Here is a 20973-nt window from a genome sequence, read left to right as displayed (position 1 = left end):
GGATTTAGAGTTCCAAATACATCTATCAATATAGGAGAAAACAGAGTGAAACCTAAAAATTCAAACTGTTACTGGAAATGAACGCTTCAACATAGAAGAACGAAATTTGGGGAACCAAGTCGCCTTAGTGTACTGATCATTACCTGAAGGTATCATCCAGTTTGGGTGAAAAAATATTTGCTGAGATTTCTGGAGATTCGTAATTTTTGGAAGCTTGGCAACCCCTTTCCATGAAAGTGTTTCTCACCAGTCACTGCTTAGGGCTACATCAAGAGGAAACAAAACGTAGAGATAGAACGTGAAACTATTTGTTGTGTCAAGTTTCAAGAAGCTAGCACAAACCGTGTTGGATTTAGAGTTCCAAATACATCTATAAATATAGGAGAAAACAGAGTGAAACCTAAAATTTCAAACTGTTACTGGAAATGAACGCTTCAACATAGAAGAACGAAATTTGGTGAACCAAGTCGCCTTAGTGTACTGATCATTACCTGAAAGTATCATCCAGTTTGGGTGAAAAAATATTTGCTGAGATTTCTGGAGATTCTTAATTTTTGGAAGCTTGGCAACCCCGTTTCATGAAAGTGTTTCTCGCCAATCACTGCTTAGGGCTACATCAAGAGGAAACAAAATGTAGAGATAGAACTTGAAACTACTTTGTTGAGTCAAGTTTCAAGAAGCTACCACAAACCGTGTTGGATTTAGAGTTCCAAATACATCTATCAATATAGGAGAAAACAGAGTGAAACCTAAAAATTCAAACTGTTACTGGAAATGAACGCTTCAACATAGAAGAACGAATTTTGGGGAACCACGTCGCCTTAGTGTACTGATCATTACCTGAAAGTATCATCCAGGTTGGGTGAAAAAATATTTGCTGAGATTTCTGGAGATTCGTAATTTTTGGAAGCTTGGCAACCCCTTTCCATGAAAGTGTTTCTCGCCAGTCACTGCTTAGGGCTACATCAAGAGGAAACAAAACGTAGTGATAGAACGTGAAACTACTTTGCTGTGTCAAGTTTCAAGAAGCTAGCACAAACCGTGTTGGATTTAGAGTTCCAAATATATCTATCAATATAGGAGAAAACAGAGTGAAATCTAAAAATTCAAACTGTTACTGGAAATTAACGCTTTAACATAGAAGAACGAAATTTTGGGAACCAATTCGCCTTAGTGTACTGATCATTACTGAAAGTATCATCCAGTTTGGGTGAAAAAATATTTGCTGAGATTTCTGGAGATTCTTAATTTTTGGAAGCTTGGCAACCCCGTTTCATGAAAGTGTTTCTCGCCAGTCACTGCTTAGGGCTACATCAAGAGGAAACAAAACGGAGAGATAGAACGTGAAACTACTTGGTTGTGTCAAGTTTCAAGAAGCTAGCACAAACCGTGTTGGATTTAGAGTTCCAAATACATCTATCAATATAGGAGAAAACAGAGTGAAACCTAAAAATTCAAACTGTTACTGGAAATGAACGCTTCAACACAGAAGAACGAAATTTGGGGAACCACGTCGCCTTAGTGTACTGATCATTACCTGAAAGTATCATCCAGTTTGGGTGAAAAAATATTTGCTGAGATTTCTGGTTATTTGTAATTTTTGGAAGGTTGGCAACCCCTTCCCATGAAAGTCTTTCTCGCCAGTCACTGCTTAGGGCTACATCAAGAGGAAACAAAATGTAGAGATAGAACGTGAAACTACTTTGTTGTGTCAAGTTTCAAGAAGCTAGCACAAACCGTGTTGGATTTAGAGTTCTAAATACATCTATCAATATAGGAGAAAACAGAGTGAAACCTAAAAATTCAAACTGTTACTGGAAATGAACGCTTCAACATAGAAGAATGAAATTTGGGGAACCAAGTCGCCTTAGTGTACTGATCATTACCTGAAAGTATCATCCAGTTTGGGTGAAAAAATATTTGCTGAGATTTCTGGAGATTCGAAATTTTTGGAGACTTGGCAACCACTTCCCATGAAAGTGTTTCTCGCCAGTCACTGCTTAGGGCTACATCAAGAGGAAACAAAACGTAGAGATATAACTTGAAACTACTTTGTTGTGACAAGTTTCAAGAAGCTAGCACAAACCGTGTTGGATTTAGAGTTCCAAATACATCTATCAATATAGGAGAAAACAGAGTGAAACCTAAAAATTCAAACTGTTACTGGAAATGAACGCTTCAACATAGAAGAACGAATTTTGGGGAACCACGTCGCCTTAGTGTACTGATCATTACCTGAAAGTATCATCCAGGTTGGGTGAAAAAATATTTGCTGAGATTTCTGGAGATTCGTAATTTTTGGAAGCTTGGCAACCCCTTTCCATGAAAGTGTTTCTCGCCAGTCACTGCTTAGGGCTACATCAAGAGGAAACACAACGCAGATATAGAACGTGAAACTACTTTGTTGTGTCAAGTTTCAAGAAGCTAGCACAAACCGTGTTGGATTTAGAGTTCCAAATACATCTATCATTATAGGAGAAAACAGAGTGAAACCTAAAAATTCAAACTGTTACTGGAAATGAACGCTTCAACATAGAAGAACGAAATTTGGGGAACCACGTCGCCTTAGTGTACTGATCATTACCTGAAAGTAGCATCCAGTTTGGGTGAAAAAATATTTGCTGAGATTTCTGGAGATTCGTAATTTTTGGAAGCAGGGCAACCCCTTTCCATGAAAGTGTTTCTCGCCAGTCACTGCTTAGGGCTACATCAAGAGGAAACACAACTCCGAGATAGAACGTGAAACTACTTAGTTGTGTCAAGTTTCAAGAAGCTAGCACAAACCGTGTTGGATTTAGAGTTCCAAATACATCTATCAATATAGGAGAAAACAGAGTAAAACCTAAAAATTCAAACTGTTACTGGAAATGAACGCTTCAACATAGAATAATGAAATATGGGGAACCACGTCGCCTTAGTGTACTGATCATTACCTGAAAGTATCATCCAGTTTGGGTGAAAAAATATTTGCTGAGATTTCTGGAGATTCGTAATTTTTGGAAGCTTGGCAACCCCTTTCCATGAAAGTGTTTCTCGCCAGTCACTGCTTAGGGCTACATCAAGAGGAAACACAACGCAGATATAGAACGTGAAACTACTTTGTTGTGTCAAGTTTCAAGAAGCTAGCACAAACCGTGTTGGATTTAGAGTTCCAAATACATCTATCAATATAGGAGAAAACAGAGTGAAACCTAAAAATTCAAACTGTTACTGGAAAAGAACACTTCAACATAGAAGAACGAAATTTGGGGAACCACGTCGCCTTAGTGTACTGATCACTACCTGAAAGTAGCATCCAGTTTGGGTGAAAAAATATTTGCTGAGATTTCTGGAGATTCGTAATTTTTGGAAGCTTGGCAACCCCTTTCCATGAAAGTGTTTCTCGCCAGTCACTGCTTAGGGCTACATCAAGAGGAAACAAAACGTAGTGATAGAACGTGAAACTACTTTGTTGTGTCAAGTTTCAAGAAGCTAGCACAAACCGTGTTGGATTTAGAGTTCCAAATACATCTATCAATATAGGAGAAAACAGAGTGAAACCTAAAAATTCAAACTGTTACTGGAAATGAACGCTTCAACATAGAAGAACGAAATTTGGGGAACCACGTCGCCTTAGTGTACTGATCATTACCTGAAAGTATCATCCAGTTTGGGTGAAAAAATATTTGCTGAGATTTCTGGAGATTCGTAATTTTTGGAAGCTTGGCAACCCCGTTTCATGAAAGTGTTTCTCGCCAGTCACTGCTTAGGGCTACATCAAGAGGAAACAAAACGTAGTGATAGAACGTGAAACTACTTTGCTGTGTCAAGTTTCAAGAAGCTAGCACAAACCGTGTTGGATTTAGAGTTCCAAATATATCTATCAATATAGGAGAAAACAGAGTGAAATCTAAAAATTCAAACTGTTACTGGAAATTAACGCTTTAACATAGAAGAACGAAATTTTGGGAACCAAGTCACCTTAGTGTACTGATCATTACTGAAAGTATCAACCAGTTTGGGTGAAAAAATATTTGCTGAGATTTCTGGAGATTCTTAATTTTTGGAAGCTTGGCAACCCCGTTTCATGAAAGTGTTGCTCGCCAGTCACTGCTTAGGGCTACATCAAGAGGAAACAAAACGGAGAGATAGAACGTGAATCTACTTAGATGTGTCAAGTTTCAAGAAGCTAGCACAAACCGTGTTGGATTTAGAGTTCCAAATACATCTATCAATATAGGAGAAAACAGAGTGAAACCTAAAAATTCAAACTGTTACTGGAAATGAACGCTTCAACATAGAAGAACGAATTTTGGGGAACCAAGTCGCCTTAGTGTACTGATCATTACCTGAAAGTATCATCCAGTTTGGGTGAAAAAATATTTGCTGAGATTTCTGGAGATTCGTAATTTTTGGAAGCTTGGCAACCACTTCCCATGAAAGTGTTTCTCGCCAGTAACTGCTTAGGGCTACATCAAGAGGAAACAAACCATAGAGATAGAACGTGAAACTAATTTGTTGTGTCAAGTTTCAAGAAGCTAGCACAAACCGTGTTGGATTTAGAGTTCCAAATACATCTATCAATATAGGAGAAAACAGAGTGAAACCTAAAAATTCAAACTGTTACTGGAAATGAACGCTTCAACATAGAAGAACGAAATTTGGGGAACCAAGTCGCCTTAGTGTACTGATCATTACCTGAAGGTATCATCCAGTTTGGGTGAAAAAATATTTGCTGAGATTTCTGGAGATTCGTAATTTTTGGAAGCTTGGCAACCCCTTTCCATGAAAGTGTTTCTCACCAGTCACTGCTTAGGGCTACATCAAGAGGAAACAAAACGTAGAGATAGAACGTGAAACTATTTGTTGTGTCAAGTTTCAAGAAGCTAGCACAAACCGTGTTGGATTTAGAGTTCCAAATACATCTATCAATATAGGAGAAAACAGAGTGAAACCTAAAAATTCAAACTGTTACTGGAAATGAACGCTTCAACATAGAAGAACGAAATTTGGGGAACCAAGTCGCCTTAGTGTACTGATCATTACCTGAAGGTATCATCCAGTTTGGGTGAAAAAATATTTGCTGAGATTTCTGGAGATTCGTAATTTTTGGAAGCTTGGCAACCCCTTTCCATGAAAGTGTTTCTCACCAGTCACTGCTTAGGGCTACATCAAGAGGAAACAAAACGTAGAGATAGAACGTGAAACTATTTGTTGTGTCAAGTTTCAAGAAGCTAGCACAAACCGTGTTGGATTTAGAGTTCCAAATACATCTATCAATATAGGAGAAAACAGAGTGAAACCTAAAATTTCAAACTGTTACTGGAAATGAACGCTTCAACATAGAAGAACGAAATTTGGTGAACCAAGTCGCCTTAGTGTACTGGTCATTACCTGAAAGTATCATGCAGTTTGGGTGAAAAAATATTTGCTGAGATTTCTGGAGATTCTTAATTTTTGGAAGCTTGGCAACCCCGTTTCATGAAAGTGTTTCTCGCCAGTCACTGCTTAGGGCTACATCAAGAGGAAACAAAACGTAGAGATAGAACTTGAAACTACTTTGTTGAGTCAAGTTTCAAGAAGCTACCACAAACCGTGTTGGATTTAGAGTTCCAAATGCATCTATCAATATAGGAGAAAACAGAGTGAAACCTAAAAATTCAAACTGTTACTGGAAATGAACGCTTCAACATAGAAGAACGAATTTTGGGGAACCACGTCGCCTTAGTGTACTGATCATTACCTGAAAGTATCATCCAGGTTGGGTGAAAAAATATTTGCTGAGATTTCTGGAGATTCGTAATTTTTGGAAGCTTGGCAACCCCTTTCCATGAAAGTGTTTCTCGCCAGTCACTGCTTAGGGCTACATCAAGAGGAAACAAAACGTAGTGATAGAACGTGAAACTACTTTGCTGTGTCAAGTTTCAAGAAGCTAGCACAAACCGTGTTGGATTTAGAGTTCCAAATATATCTATCAATATAGGAGAAAACAGAGTGAAATCTAAAAATTCAAACTGTTACTGGAAATTAACGCTTTAACATAGAAGAACGAAATTTTGGGACCAAGTCGCCTTAGTGTACTGATCATTACTGAAAGTATCATCCAGTTTGGGTGAAAAAATATTTGCTGAGATTTCTGGAGATTCTTAATTTTTGGAAGCTTGGCAACCCCGTTTCATGAAAGTGTTTCTCGCCAGTCACTGCTTAGGGCTACATCAAGAGGAAACAAAACGGAGAGATAGAACGTGAAACTACTTGGTTGTGTCAAGTTTCAAGAAGCTAGCACAAACCGTGTTGGATTTAGAGTTCCAAATACATCTATCAATATAGGAGAAAACAGAGTGAAACCTAAAAATTCAAACTGTTACTGGAAATGAACGCTTCAACACAGAAGAACGAAATTTGGGGAACCACGTCGCCTTAGTGTACTGATCATTACCTGAAAGTATCATCCAGTTTGGGTGAAAAAATATTTGCTGAGATTTCTGGAGATTCTTAATTTTTGGAAGCTTGGCAACCCCGTTTCATGAAAGTGTTTCTCGCCAGTCACTGCTTAGGGCTACATCAAGAGGAAACAAAACGTAGAGATAGAACGTGAAACTACTTTGTTGTGTCAAGTTTCAAGAAGCTACCACAAACCGTGTTGGATTTAGAGTTCCAAATACATCTATCAATATAGGAGAAAACAGAGTGAAACCTAAAAATTCAAACTGTTACTGAAAATGAACGCTGCAACATAGAAGAACGAATTTTGGGGAACCACGTCGCCTTAGTGTACTGATCATTACCTGAAAGTATCATCCAGTTTGGGTGAAAAAATATTTGCTGATATTTCTGGAGATTCGTAATTTTTGGAAGCTTGGCAACCCCTTTCTATGAAAGTGTTTCTCGCCAGTCACTGCTTAGGGCTACATCAAGAGGAAACAAAACGTAGAGATAGAACGTGAAACTACTTTGTTGTGTCAAGTTTCAAGAAGCTAGCACAAACTGTGTTGGATTTAGAGTTCCAAATACATCTATCAATATAGGAGAAAACAGAGTGAAACCTAAAAATTCAAACTGTTACTGGAAATGAATGCTTCAACATAGAATAATGAAATTTGGGGAACCACGTCGCCTTAGTGTACTGATCATTACCTGAAAGTATCATCCAGGTTGGGTGAAAAAATATTTGCTGATATTTCTGGAGATTCGTAATTTTTGGAAGCTTGGCAACCCCTTTCCATGAAAGTGTTTCTCGCCAGTCACTGCTTAGGGCTACATCAAGAGGAAACACAACGCAGATATAGAACGTGAAACTACTTTGTTGTGTCAAGTTTCAAGAAGCTAGCACAAATCGTGTTGGATTTAGAGTTCCAAATACATCTATCAATATAGGAGAAAACAGAGTGAAACCTAAAAATTCAAACTGTTACTGGAAATGAACGCTTCAACATAGAAGAACGAAATTTGGGGAACCACGTCGCCTTAGTGTACTGATCATTACCTGAAAGTGGCATCCAGTTTGGGTGAAAAAATATTTGCTGAGATTTCTGGAGATTCGTAATTTTTGGAAGCTTGGCAACCCCTTTCCATGAAAGTGTTTCTCGCCAGTCACTGCTTAGGGCTACATCAAGAGAAAACAAAACGTAGAGATAGAACGTGAAACTATTTGTTGTGTCAAGTTTCAAGAAGCTACCACAAACCGTGTTGGATTTAGAGTTCCAAATACATCTATCAATATAGGAGAAAACAGAGTGAAACCTAAAATTTCAAACTGTTACTGGAAATGAAAGCTGCAACATAGAAGAACGAAATTTGGTGAACCAAGTCGCCTTAGTGTACTGATCATTACCTGAAAGTATCATCCAGTTTGGGTGAAAAAATATTTGCTGAGATTTCTGGAGATTCTTAATTTTTGGAAGCTTGGCAACCCCGTTTCATGAAAGTGTTTCTCGCCAGTCACTGCTTAGGGCTACATCAAGAGGAAACAAAACGTAGAGATAGAACGTGAAACTACTTTGTTGTTTCGAGTTTCAAGAAGCTACCACAAACCGTGTTGGATTTAGAGTTCCAAATACATCTATCAATATAGGAGAAAACAGAGTGAAACCTAAAAATTCAAACTGTTACTGAAAATGAACGCTTCAACATAGAAGAACGAATTTTGGGGAACCAAGTTGCCTTAGTGTACTGATCATTACCTGAAAGTATCATCCAGTTTGGGTGAAAAAATATTTGCTGAGATTTCTGGAGATTCGTAATTTTGGGAAGCTTGGCCACCCCTTTCCATGAAAGTGTTTCTCGCCAGTCACTGCTTAGGGCTACATCAAGAGGAAACACAACGCAGAGATAGAACGTGAAACTACTTTGTTGTGTCAAGTTTCAAGAAGCTAGCACAAACCGTGTTGGATTTAGAGTTCCAAATACATCTATCAATATAGGAGAAAACAGAGTGAAACCTAAAAATTCAAACTGTTACTGGAAATGAACGCTTCAACATAGAAGAACGAAATTTGGGGAACCACGTCGCCTTAATGTACTGATCTTTACCTGAAAGTAGCATCCAGTTTGGGCGAAATAATATTTGCTGAGATTTCTGGAGATTCGTAATTTTTGGAAGCTTGGCAACCCCTTTCCATGAAAGTGTTTCTCGCCAGTCACTGCTTAGGGCTACATCAAGAGGAAACAAAACGTAGTGATAGAACGTGAAACTACTTTGTTGTGTCAAGTTTCAAGAAGCTAGCACAAACCGTGTTGGATTTAGAGTTCCAAATACATCTATCAATATAGGAGAAAACAGAGTGAAACCTAAAATTTCAAACTGTTACTGGAAATGAACGCTGCAACATAGAAGAACGAAATTTGGTGAACCAAGTCGCCTTAGTGTACTGATCATTACCTGAAAGTATCATCCAGTTTGGGTGAAAAAATATTTGCTGAGATTTCTGGAGATTCTTAATTTTTGGAAGCTTGGCAACCCCGTTTCATGAAAGTGTTTCTCGCCAGTCACTGCTTAGGGCTACATCAAGAGGAAACAAAACGTAGAGATAGAACGTGAAACTACTTTGTTGTTTCGAGTTTCAAGAAGCTACCACAAACCGTGTTGGATTTAGAGTTCCAAATACATCTATCAATATAGGAGAAAACAGAGTGAAACCTAAAAATTCAAACTGTTACTGAAAATGAACGCTTCAACATAGAAGAACGAATTTTGGGGAACCAAGTTGCCTTAGTGTACTGATCATTACCTGAAAGTATCATCCAGTTTGGGTGAAAAAATATTTGCTGAGATTTCTGGAGATTCGTAATTTTGGGAAGCTTGGCCACCCCTTTCCATGAAAGTGTTTCTCGCCAGTCACTGCTTAGGGCTACATCAAGAGGAAACACAACGCAGAGATAGAACGTGAAACTACTTTGTTGTGTCAAGTTTCAAGAAGCTAGCACAAACCGTGTTGGATTTAGAGTTCCAAATACATCTATCAATATAGGAGAAAACAGAGTGAAACCTAAAAATTCAAACTGTTACTGGAAATGAACGCTTCAACATAGAAGAATGAAATTTGGGGAACCACGTCGCCTTAATGTACTGATCATTACCTGAAAGTAGCATCCAGTTTGGGCGAAATAATATTTGCTGAGATTTCTGGAGATTCGTAATTTTTGGAAGCTTGGCAACCCCTTTCCATGAAAGTGTTTCTCGCCAGTCACTGCTTAGGGCTACATCAAGAGGAAACAAAACGTAGTGATAGAACGTGAAACTACTTTGTTGTGTCAAGTTTCAAGAAGCTAGCACAAACCGTGTTGGATTTAGAGTTCCAAATACATCTATCAATATAGGAGAAAACAGAGTGAAACCTAAAATTTCAAACTGTTACTGGAAATGAAAGCTGCAACATAGAAGAACGAAATTTGGTGAACCAAGTCGCCTTAGTGTACTGATCATTACCTGAAAGTATCATCCAGTTTGGGTGAAAAAATATTTGCTGAGATTTCTGGAGATTCGAAATTTTTGGAAGCTTGGCAACCCCGTTTCATGAAAGTGTTTCTCGCCAGTCACTGCTTAGGGCTACATCAAGAGGAAACAAAACGTAGAGATAGAACGTGAAACTACTTTGTTGTGTCAAGTTTCAAGAAGCTACCACAAACCGTGTTGGATTTAGAGTTCCAAATACATCTAATAATATAGGAGAAAACAGAGTGAAACCTAAAAATTCAAACTGTTACTGGAAATGAACGCTTCAACATAGAAGAACGAATTTTGGGGAACCACGTCGCCTTAGTGTACTGATCATTACCTGAAAGTATCATCCAGTTTGGGTGAAAAAATATTTGCTGATATTTCTGGAGATTCGTAATTTTTGGAAGCTTGGCAACCCCTTTCCATGAAAGTGTTTCTCACCAGTCACTGCTTAGGGCTACATCAAGAGGAAACAAAACGTAGAGATAGAACGTGAAACTACTTTGTTGTGTCAAGTTTCAAGAAGCTAGCACAAACCGTGTTGGATTTAGAGTTCCAAATACATCTATCAATATAGGAGAAAACAGAGTGAAACCTAAAAATTCAAACTGTTACTGGAAATGAACGCTTCAACATAGAAGAACGAAATTTGGGGAACCACGTCGCCTTAGTGTACTGATCATTACCTGAAAGTATCATCCAGTTTGGGTGAAAAAATATTTGCTGAGATTTCTGGAGATTCGTAATTTTTGGAAGTTTGGCAACCCCTTTCCATGAAAGTGTTTCTCGCCAGTCACTGCTTAGGGCTACATCAAGAGGAAACACAACGCAGAGATAGAACGTGAAACTACTTTGTTGTGTCAAGTTTCAAGAAGCTAGCACAAACCGTGTTGGATTTAGAGTTCCAAATACATCTATCAATATAGGAGAAAACAGAGTGAAACCTAAAAATTCAAACTGTTACTGGAAATGAACGCTTCAACATAGAATAATGAAATTTGGGGAACCACGTCGCCTTAGTGTACTGATCATTACCTGAAAGTATCATCCAGTTTGGGTGAAAAAATATTTGCTGAGATTTCTGGAGATTCGTAATTTTTGGAAGCTTGGCAACCCCTTTCCATGAAAGTGTTTCTCGCCAGTCACTGCTTAGGGCTACATCAAGAGGAAACACAACGCAGATATAGAACGTGAAACTACTTTGTTGTGTCAAGTTTCAAGAAGCTAGCACAAACCGTGTTGGATTTAGAGTTCCAAATACATCTATCAATATAGGAGAAAACAGAGTGAAACCTAAAAATTCAAACTGTTACTGGAAATGAACGCTTCAACATAGAAGAACGAAATTTGGGGAACCACGTCGCCTTAGTGTACTGATCATTACCTGAAAGTAGCATCCAGTTTGGGTGAAAAAATATTTGCTGAGATTTCTGGAGATTCGTAATTTTTGGAAGCTTGGCAACCCCTTTCAATGAAAGTGTTTCTCGCCAGTCACTGCTTAGGGCTACATGAAGAGGAAACAAAACGTAGTGATAGAACGTGAAACTACTTTGTTGTGTCAAGTTTCAAGAAGCTAGCACAAACCGTGTTGGATTTAGAGTTCCAAATACATCTATCAATATAGGAGAAAACAGAGTGAAACCTAAAAATTCAAACTGTTACTGGAAATGAACGCTTCAACATAGAAGAACGAAATTTGGGGAACCACGTCGCCTTAGTGTACTGATCATTACCTGAAAGTATCATCCAGTTTGGGTGAAAAAATATTTGCTGAGATTTCTGGAGATTCTTAATTTTTGGAAGCTTGGCAACCCCGTTTCATGAAAGTGTTTCTCGCCAGTCACTGCTTAGGGCTACATCAAGACGAAACAAAACGTAGAGATAGAACGTGAAACTACTTTGTTGTGTCAAGTTTCAAGAAGCTAGCACAAACCGTGTTGGATTTAGAGTTCCAAATACATCTATCAATATAGGAGAAAACAGAGTGAAACCTAAAAATTCAAACTGTTACTGGAAATGAACGCTTCAACATAGAAGAACGAAATTTGGGGAACCATGTCGCCTTAGTGTACTGATCATTACCTGAAAGTAGCATCCAGTTTGGGTGAAAAAATATTTGCTGAGATTTCTGGAGATTCGTAATTTTTGGAAGATTGGCAACCCCTTTCCATGAAAGTGTTTCTCGCCAGTCACTGCTTAGGGCTACATCAAGAGAAAACAAAACGTAGAGATAGAACGTGAAACTATTTGTTGTGTCAAGTTTCAAGAAGCTAGCACAAACCGTGTTGGATTTAGAGTTCCAAATACATCTATCAATATAGGAGAAAACAGAGTGAAACCTAAAATTTCAAACTGTTACTGGAAATGAACGCTGCAACATAGAAGAACGAAATTTGGTGAACCAAGTCGCCTTAGTGTACTGATCATTACCTGAAAGTATCATCCAGTTTGGGTGAAAAAATATTTGCTGAGATTTCTGGAGATTCTTAATTTTTGGAAGCTTGGCAACCCCGTTTCATGAAAGTGTTTCTCGCCAGTCACTGCTTAGGGCTACATCAAGAGGAAACAAAACGTAGAGATAGAACGTGAAACTACTTTGTTGTGTCAAGTTTCAAGAAGCTACCACAAACCGTGTTGGATTTAGAGTTCCAAATACATCTATCAATATAGGAGAAAACAGAGTGAAACCTAAAAATTCAAACTGTTACTGAAAATGAACGCTGCAACATAGAAGAACGAATTTTGGGGAACCACGTCGCCTTAGTGTACTGATCATTACCTGAAAGTATCATCCAGTTTGGGTGAAAAAATATTTGCTGATATTTCTGGAGATTCGTAATTTTTGGAAGCTTGGCAACCCCTTTCCATGAAAGTGTTTCTCGCCAGTCACTGCTTAGGGCTACATCAAGAGGAAACAAAACGTAGAGATAGAACGTGAAACTACTTTGTTGTGTCAAGTTTCAAGAAGCTAGCACAAACTGTGTTGGATTTAGAGTTCCAAATACATCTATCAATATAGGAGAAAACAGAGTGAAACCTAAAAATTCAAACTGTTACTGGAAATGAATGCTTCAACATAGAATAATGAAATTTGGGGAACCACGTCGCCTTAGTGTACTGATCATTACCTGAAAGTATCATCCAGGTTGGGTGAAAAAATATTTGCTGATATTTCTGGAGATTCGTAATTTTTGGAAGCTTGGCAACCCCTTTCCATGAAAGTGTTTCTCGCCAGTCACTGCTTAGGGCTACATCAAGAGGAAACACAACGCAGATATAGAACGTGAAACTACTTTGTTGTGTCAAGTTTCAAGAAGCTAGCACAAATCGTGTTGGATTTAGAGTTCCAAATACATCTATCAATATAGGAGAAAACAGAGTGAAACCTAAAAATTCAAACTGTTACTGGAAATGAACGCTTCAACATAGAAGAACGAAATTTGGGGAACCACGTCGCCTTAGTGTACTGATCATTACCTGAAAGTGGCATCCAGTTTGGGTGAAAAAATATTTGCTGAGATTTCTGGAGATTCGTAATTTTTGGAAGCTTGGCAACCCCTTTCCATGAAAGTGTTTCTCGCCAGTCACTGCTTAGGGCTACAACAAGAGAAAAAAAAACGTAGAGATAGAACGTGAAACTATTTGTTGTGTCAAGTTTCAAGAAGCTACCACAAACCGTGTTGGATTTAGAGTTCCAAATACATCTATCAATATAGGAGAAAACAGAGTGAAACCTAAAATTTCAAACTGTTACTGGAAATGAACGCTGCAACATAGAAGAACGAAATTTGGTGAACCAAGTCGCCTTAGTGTACTGATCATTACCTGAAAGTATCATCCAGTTTGGGTGAAAAAATATTTGCTGAGATTTCTGGAGATTCTTAATTTTTGGAAGCTTGGCAACCCCGTTTCATGAAAGTGTTTCTCGCCAGTCACTGCTTAGGGCTACATCAAGAGGAAACAAAACGTAGAGATAGAACGTGAAACTACTTTGTTGTTTCGAGTTTCAAGAAGCTACCACAAACCGTGTTGGATTTAGAGTTCCAAATACATCTATCAATATAGGAGAAAACAGAGTGAAACCTAAAAATTCAAACTGTTACTGAAAATGAACGCTTCAACATAGAAGAACGAATTTTGGGGAACCAAGTTGCCTTAGTGTACTGATCATTACCTGAAAGTATCATCCAGTTTGGGTTAAAAAATATTTGCTGAGATTTCTGGAGATTCGTAATTTTGGGAAGCTTGGCCACCCCTTTCCATGAAAGTGTTTCTCGCCAGTCACTGCTTAGGGCTACATCAAGAGGAAACACAACGCAGAGATAGAACGTGAAACTACTTTGTTGTGTCAAGTTTCAAGAAGCTAGCACAAACCGTGTTGGATTTAGAGTTCCAAATACATCTATCAATATAGGAGAAAACAGAGTGAAACCTAAAAATTCAAACTGTTACTGGAAATGAACGCTTCAACATAGAAGAACGAAATTTGGGGAACCACGTCGCCTTAATGTACTGATCTTTACCTGAAAGTAGCATCCAGTTTGGGCGAAATAATATTTGCTGAGATTTCTGGAGATTCGTAATTTTTGGAAGCTTGGCAACCCCTTTCCATGAAAGTGTTTCTCGCCAGTCACTGCTTAGGGCTACATCAAGAGGAAACAAAACGTAGTGATAGAACGTGAAACTACTTTGTTGTGTCAAGTTTCAAGAAGCTAGCACAAACCGTGTTGGATTTAGAGTTCCAAATACATCTATCAATATAGGAGAAAACAGAGTGAAACCTAAAATTTCAAACTGTTACTGGAAATGAACGCTGCAACATAGAAGAACGAAATTTGGTGAACCAAGTCGCCTTAGTGTACTGATCATTACCTGAAAGTATCATCCAGTTTGGGTGAAAAAATATTTGCTGAGATTTCTGGAGATTCTTAATTTTTGGAAGCTTGGCAACCCCGTTTCATGAAAGTGTTTCTCGCCAGTCACTGCTTAGGGCTACATCAAGAGGAAACAAAACGTAGAGATAGAACGTGAAACTACTTTGTTGTTTCGAGTTTCAAGAAGCTACCACAAACCGTGTTGGATTTAGAGTTCCAAATACATCTATCAATATAGGAGAAAACAGAGTGAAACCTAAAAATTCAAACTGTTACTGAAAATGAACGCTTCAACATAGAAGAACGAATTTTGGGGAACCAAGTTGCCTTAGTGTACTGATCATTACCTGAAAGTATCATCCAGTTTGGGTGAAAAAATATTTGCTGAGATTTCTGGAGATTCGTAATTTTGGGAAGCTTGGCCACCCCTTTCCATGAAAGTGTTTCTCGCCAGTCACTGCTTAGGGCTACATCAAGAGGAAACACAACGCAGAGATAGAACGTGAAACTACTTTGTTGTGTCAAGTTTCAAGAAGCTAGCACAAACCGTGTTGGATTTAGAGTTCCAAATACATCTATCAATATAGGAGAAAACAGAGTGAAACCTAAAAATTCAAACTGTTACTGGAAATGAACGCTTCAACATAGAAGAATGAAATTTGGGGAACCACGTCGCCTTAATGTACTGATCATTACCTGAAAGTAGCATCCAGTTTGGGCGAAATAATATTTGCTGAGATTTCTGGAGATTCGTAATTTTTGGAAGCTTGGCAACCCCTTTCCATGAAAGTGTTTCTCGCCAGTCACTGCTTAGGGCTACATCAAGAGGAAACAAAACGTAGTGATAGAACGTGAAACTACTTTGTTGTGTCAAGTTTCAAGAAGCTAGCACAAACCGTGTTGGATTTAGAGTTCCAAATACATCTATCAATATAGGAGAAAACAGAGTGAAACCTAAAATTTCAAACTGTTACTGGAAATGAAAGCTGCAACATAGAAGAACGAAATTTGGTGAACCAAGTCGCCTTAGTGTACTGATCATTACCTGAAAGTATCATCCAGTTTGGGTGAAAAAATATTTGCTGAGATTTCTGGAGATTCGAAATTTTTGGAAGCTTGGCAACCCCGTTTCATGAAAGTGTTTCTCGCCAGTCACTGCTTAGGGCTACATCAAGAGGAAACAAAACGTAGAGATAGAACGTGAAACTACTTTGTTGTGTCAAGTTTCAAGAAGCTACCACAAACCGTGTTGGATTTAGAGTTCCAAATACATCTAATAATATAGGAGAAAACAGAGTGAAACCTAAAAATTCAAACTGTTACTGGAAATGAACGCTTCAACATAGAAGAACGAATTTTGGGGAACCACGTCGCCTTAGTGTACTGATCATTACCTGAAAGTATCATCCAGTTTGGGTGAAAAAATATTTGCTGATATTTCTGGAGATTCGTAATTTTTGGAAGCTTGGCAACCCCTTTCCATGAAAGTGTTTCTCACCAGTCACTGCTTAGGGCTACATCAAGAGGAAACAAAACGTAGAGATAGAACGTGAAACTACTTTGTTGTGTCAAGTTTCAAGAAGCTAGCACAAACCGTGTTGGATTTAGAGTTCCAAATACATCTATCAATATAGGAGAAAACAGAGTGAAACCTAAAAATTCAAACTGTTACTGGAAATGAACGCTTCAACATAGAAGAACGAAATTTGGGGAACCACGTCGCCTTAGTGTACTGATCATTACCTGAAAGTATCATCCAGTTTGGGTGAAAAAATATTTGCTGAGATTTCTGGAGATTCGTAATTTTTGGAAGTTTGGCAACCCCTTTCCATGAAAGTGTTTCTCGCCAGTCACTGCTTAGGGCTACATCAAGAGGAAACACAACGCAGAGATAGAACGTGAAACTACTTTGTTGTGTCAAGTTTCAAGAAGCTAGCACAAACCGTGTTGGATTTAGAGTTCCAAATACATCTATCAATATAGGAGAAAACAGAGTGAAACCTAAAAATTCAAACTGTTACTGGAAATGAACGCTTCAACATAGAATAATGAAATTTGGGGAACCACGTCGCCTTAGTGTACTGATCATTACCTGAAAGTATCATCCAGTTTGGGTGAAAAAATATTTGCTGAGATTTCTGGAGATTCGTAATTTTTGGAAGCTTGGCAACCCCTTTCCATGAAAGTGTTTCTCGCCAGTCACTGCTTAGGGCTACATCAAGAGGAAACACAACGCAGATATAGAACGTGAAACTACTTTGTTGTGTCAAGTTTCAAGAAGCTAGCACAAACCGTGTTGGATTTAGAGTTCCAAATACATCTATCAATATAGGAGAAAACAGAGTGAAACCTAAAAATTCAAACTGTTACTGGAAATGAACGCTTCAACATAGAAGAACGAAATTTGGGGAACCACGTCGCCTTAGTGTACTGATCATTACCTGAAAGTAGCATCCAGTTTGGGTGAAAAAATATTTGCTGAGATTTCTGGAGATTCGTAATTTTTGGAAGCTTGGCAACCCCTTTCAATGAAAGTGTTTCTCGCCAGTCACTGCTTAGGGCTACATCAAGAGGAAACAAAACGTAGTGATAGAACGTGAAACTACTTTGTTGTGTCAAGTTTCAAGAAGCTAGCACAAACCGTGTTGGATTTAGAGTTCCAAATACATCTATCAATATAGGAGAAAACAGAGTGAAACCTAAAAATTCAAACTGTTACTGGAAATGAACGCTTCAACATAGAAGAACGAAATTTGGGGAACCACGTCGCCTTAGTGTACTGATCATTACCTGAAAGTATCATCCAGTTTGGGTGAAAAAATATTTGCTGAGATTTCTGGAGATTCTTAATTTTTGGAAGCTTGGCAACCCCGTTTCATGAAAGTGTTTCTCGCCAGTCACTGCTTAGGGCTACATCAAGACGAAACAAAACGTAGAGATAGAACGTGAAACTACTTTGTTGTGTCAAGTTTCAGGAAGCTAGCACAAACCGTGTTGGATTTAGAGTTCCAAATACATCTATCAATATAGGAGAAAACAGAGTGAAACCTAAAAATTCAAACTGTTACTGGAAATGAACGCTTCAACATAGAAAACGAATTTTGGGGAACCAAGTCGCCTTAGTGTACTGATCATTACCTGAAAGTATCATCCAGTTTGGGTGAAAAATATTTGCTGATATTTCTGGAGATTCGTAATTTTTGGAAGCTTGGCAACCCCTTTCCATGAAAGTGTTTCTCACCAGTCACTGCTTAGGGCTACATCAAGAGGAAACAAAACGTAGAGATAGAATGTGAAACTACTTTGTTGTGTCAAGTTTCAGGAAGCTAGCGCAAACCGTGTTGGATTTAGAGTTCCAAATACATCTATCAATATAGGAGAAAACAGAGTGAAACCTAAAAATTCAAACTGTTACTGGAAATGAACGCTTCAACATAGAAGAACGAAATTTGGGGAACCACGTCGCCTTAGTGTACTGATCATCACCTGAAAGTATCATCCAGTTTGGGTGAAAAAATATTTGCTGAGATTATTGGAGATTCGTAATTTTTGGAAGCTTGGCAACACCTTTCCTTGAAAGTGTTTCTCAACAGTCACTGCTTAGGGCTACATCAAGAGGAAACAAAACGTAGAGATAGAACGTGAAACTACTTTGTTGTGTCAAGTTTCAAGAAGCTAGCACAAACCGTGTTGGATTTAGAGTTCCAAATACATCTATCAATATAGGAGAAAACAGACTGAAACCGAAAAATTCAAACTGTTACTGGAAATGAACGCTTCAACATAGAAGAAGGAAATTTGGGGAACCACGTCGCCTTAGTGTACTGATCATTACCTGAAAGTAGCATCTAGTTTGGGTGAAAAAATATTTGCTGATATTTCTGGAGATTCGTAATTTTTGGAAGCTTGGCAACCCCTTCCCATGAAAGTGTTTCTCAACAGTCACTGCTTAGGGCTACATCAAGAGGAAACAAAACGTAGAGATAGAATGTGAAACTACTTTGTTGTGTCAAATTTCAACAAGCTAGCTCAAACCGTGTTGGATTTAGAGTTCCAAATACATCTATCAATATAGGAGAAAACAGACTGAAACCTAAAAATTCAAACTGTTACTGGAAATGAACGCTTCAACATAGAAGAACGAAATTTGGGGAACCACGTCGCCTTAGTGTACTGATCATTACCTGAAAGTATCATCCAGTTTGGGTGAAAAAATATTTGCTGAGATTTCTGGAGATTCGTAATTTTTGGAAGTTTGGCAACCCCTTTCCATGAAAGTGTTTCTCGCCAGTCACTGCTTAGGGCTACATCAAGAGGAAACACAACGCAGAGATAGAACGTGAAACTACTTTGTTGTGTCAAGTTTCAAGAAGCTAGCACAAACCGTGTTGGATTTAGAGTTCCAAATACATCTATCAATATAGGAGAAAACAGAGTGAAACCTAAAAATTCAAACTGTTACTGGAAATGAACGCTTCAACATAGAATAATGAAATTTGGGGAACCACGTCGCCTTAGTGTACTGATCATTACCTGAAAGTATCATCCAGTTTGGGTGAAAAAATATTTGCTGAGATTTCTGGAGATTCGTAATTTTTGGAAGCTTGGCAACCCCTTTCCATGAAAGTGTTTCTCGCCAGTCACTGCTTAGGGCTACATCAAGAGGAAACACAACGCAGATATAGAACGTGAAACTACTTTGTTGTGTCAAGTTTCAAGAAGCTAGCACAAACCGTGTTGGATTTAGAGTTCCAAATACATCTATCAATATAGGAGAAAACAGAGTGAAACCTAAAAATTCAAACTGTTACTGGAAATGAACGCTTCAACATAGAAGAACGAAATTTGGGGAACCACGTCGCCTTAGTGTACTGATCATTACCTGAAAGTAGCATCCAGTTTGGGTGAAAAAATATTTGCTGAGATTTCTGGAGATTCGTAATTTTTGGAAGCTTGGCAACCCCTTTCAATGAAAGTGTTTCTCGCCAGTCACTGCTTAGGGCTACATGAAGAGGAAACAAAACGTAGTGATAGAACGTGAAACTACTTTGTTGTGTCAAGTTTCAAGAAGCTAGCACAAACCGTGTTGGATTTAGAGTTCCAAATACATCTATCAATATAGGAGAAAACAGAGTGAAACCTAAAAATTCAAACTGTTACTGGAAATGAACGCTTCAACATAGAAGAACGAAATTTGGGGAACCACGTCGCCTTAGTGTACTGATCATTACCTGAAAGTATCATCCAGTTTGGGTGAAAAAATATTTGCTGAGATTTCTGGAGATTCTTAATTTTTGGAAGCTTGGCAACCCCGTTTCATGAAAGTGTTTCTCGCCAGTCACTGCTTAGGGCTACATCAAGACGAAACAAAACGTAGAGATAGAACGTGAAACTACTTTGTTGTGTCAAGTTTCAAGAAGCTAGCACAAACCGTGTTGGATTTAGAGTTCCAAATACATCTATCAATATAGGAGAAAACAGAGTGAAACCTAAAAATTCAAACTGTTACTGGAAATGAATGCTTCAACATAGAATAATGAAATTTGGGGAACCACGTCGCCTTAGTGTACTGATCATTACCTGAAAGTATCATCCAGGTTGGGTGAAAAAATATTTGCTGAGATTTCTGGAGATTCGTAATTTTTGGAAGCTTGGCAACCCCTTTCCATGAAAGTGTTTCTCGCCAGTCACTGCTTAGGGCTACATCAAGAGGAAACACAACGCAGATATAGAACGTGAAACTACTTTGTTGTGTCAAGTTTCAAGAAGCTAGCACAAACCGTGTTGGATTTAGAGTTCCAAATACATCTATCAATATAGGAGAAAACAGAGTGAAACCTAAAAATTCAAACTGTTACTGGAAATGAACGCTTCAACATAGAAGAACGAAATTTGGGGAACCATGTCGCCTTAGTGTACTGATCATTACCTGAAAGTAGCATCCAGTTTGGGTGAAAAAATATTTGCTGAGATTTCTGGAGATTCGTAATTTTTGGAAGATTGGCAACCCCTTTCCATGAAAGTGTTTCTCGCCAGTCACTGCTTAGGGCTACATCAAGAGAAAACAAAACGTAGAGATAGAACGTGAAACTATTTGTTGTGTCAAGTTTCAAGAAGCTAGCACAAACCGTGTTGGATTTAGAGTTCCAAATACATCTATCAATATAGGAGAAAACAGAG

This window comes from Spermophilus citellus (genome assembly GCF_964194105.1).
Source record: "Spermophilus citellus genome assembly, chromosome: 2".
Taxonomy (NCBI): domain Eukaryota; kingdom Metazoa; phylum Chordata; class Mammalia; order Rodentia; family Sciuridae; genus Spermophilus; species Spermophilus citellus.
Note: the sequence above shows the minus strand (reverse complement) of the source record.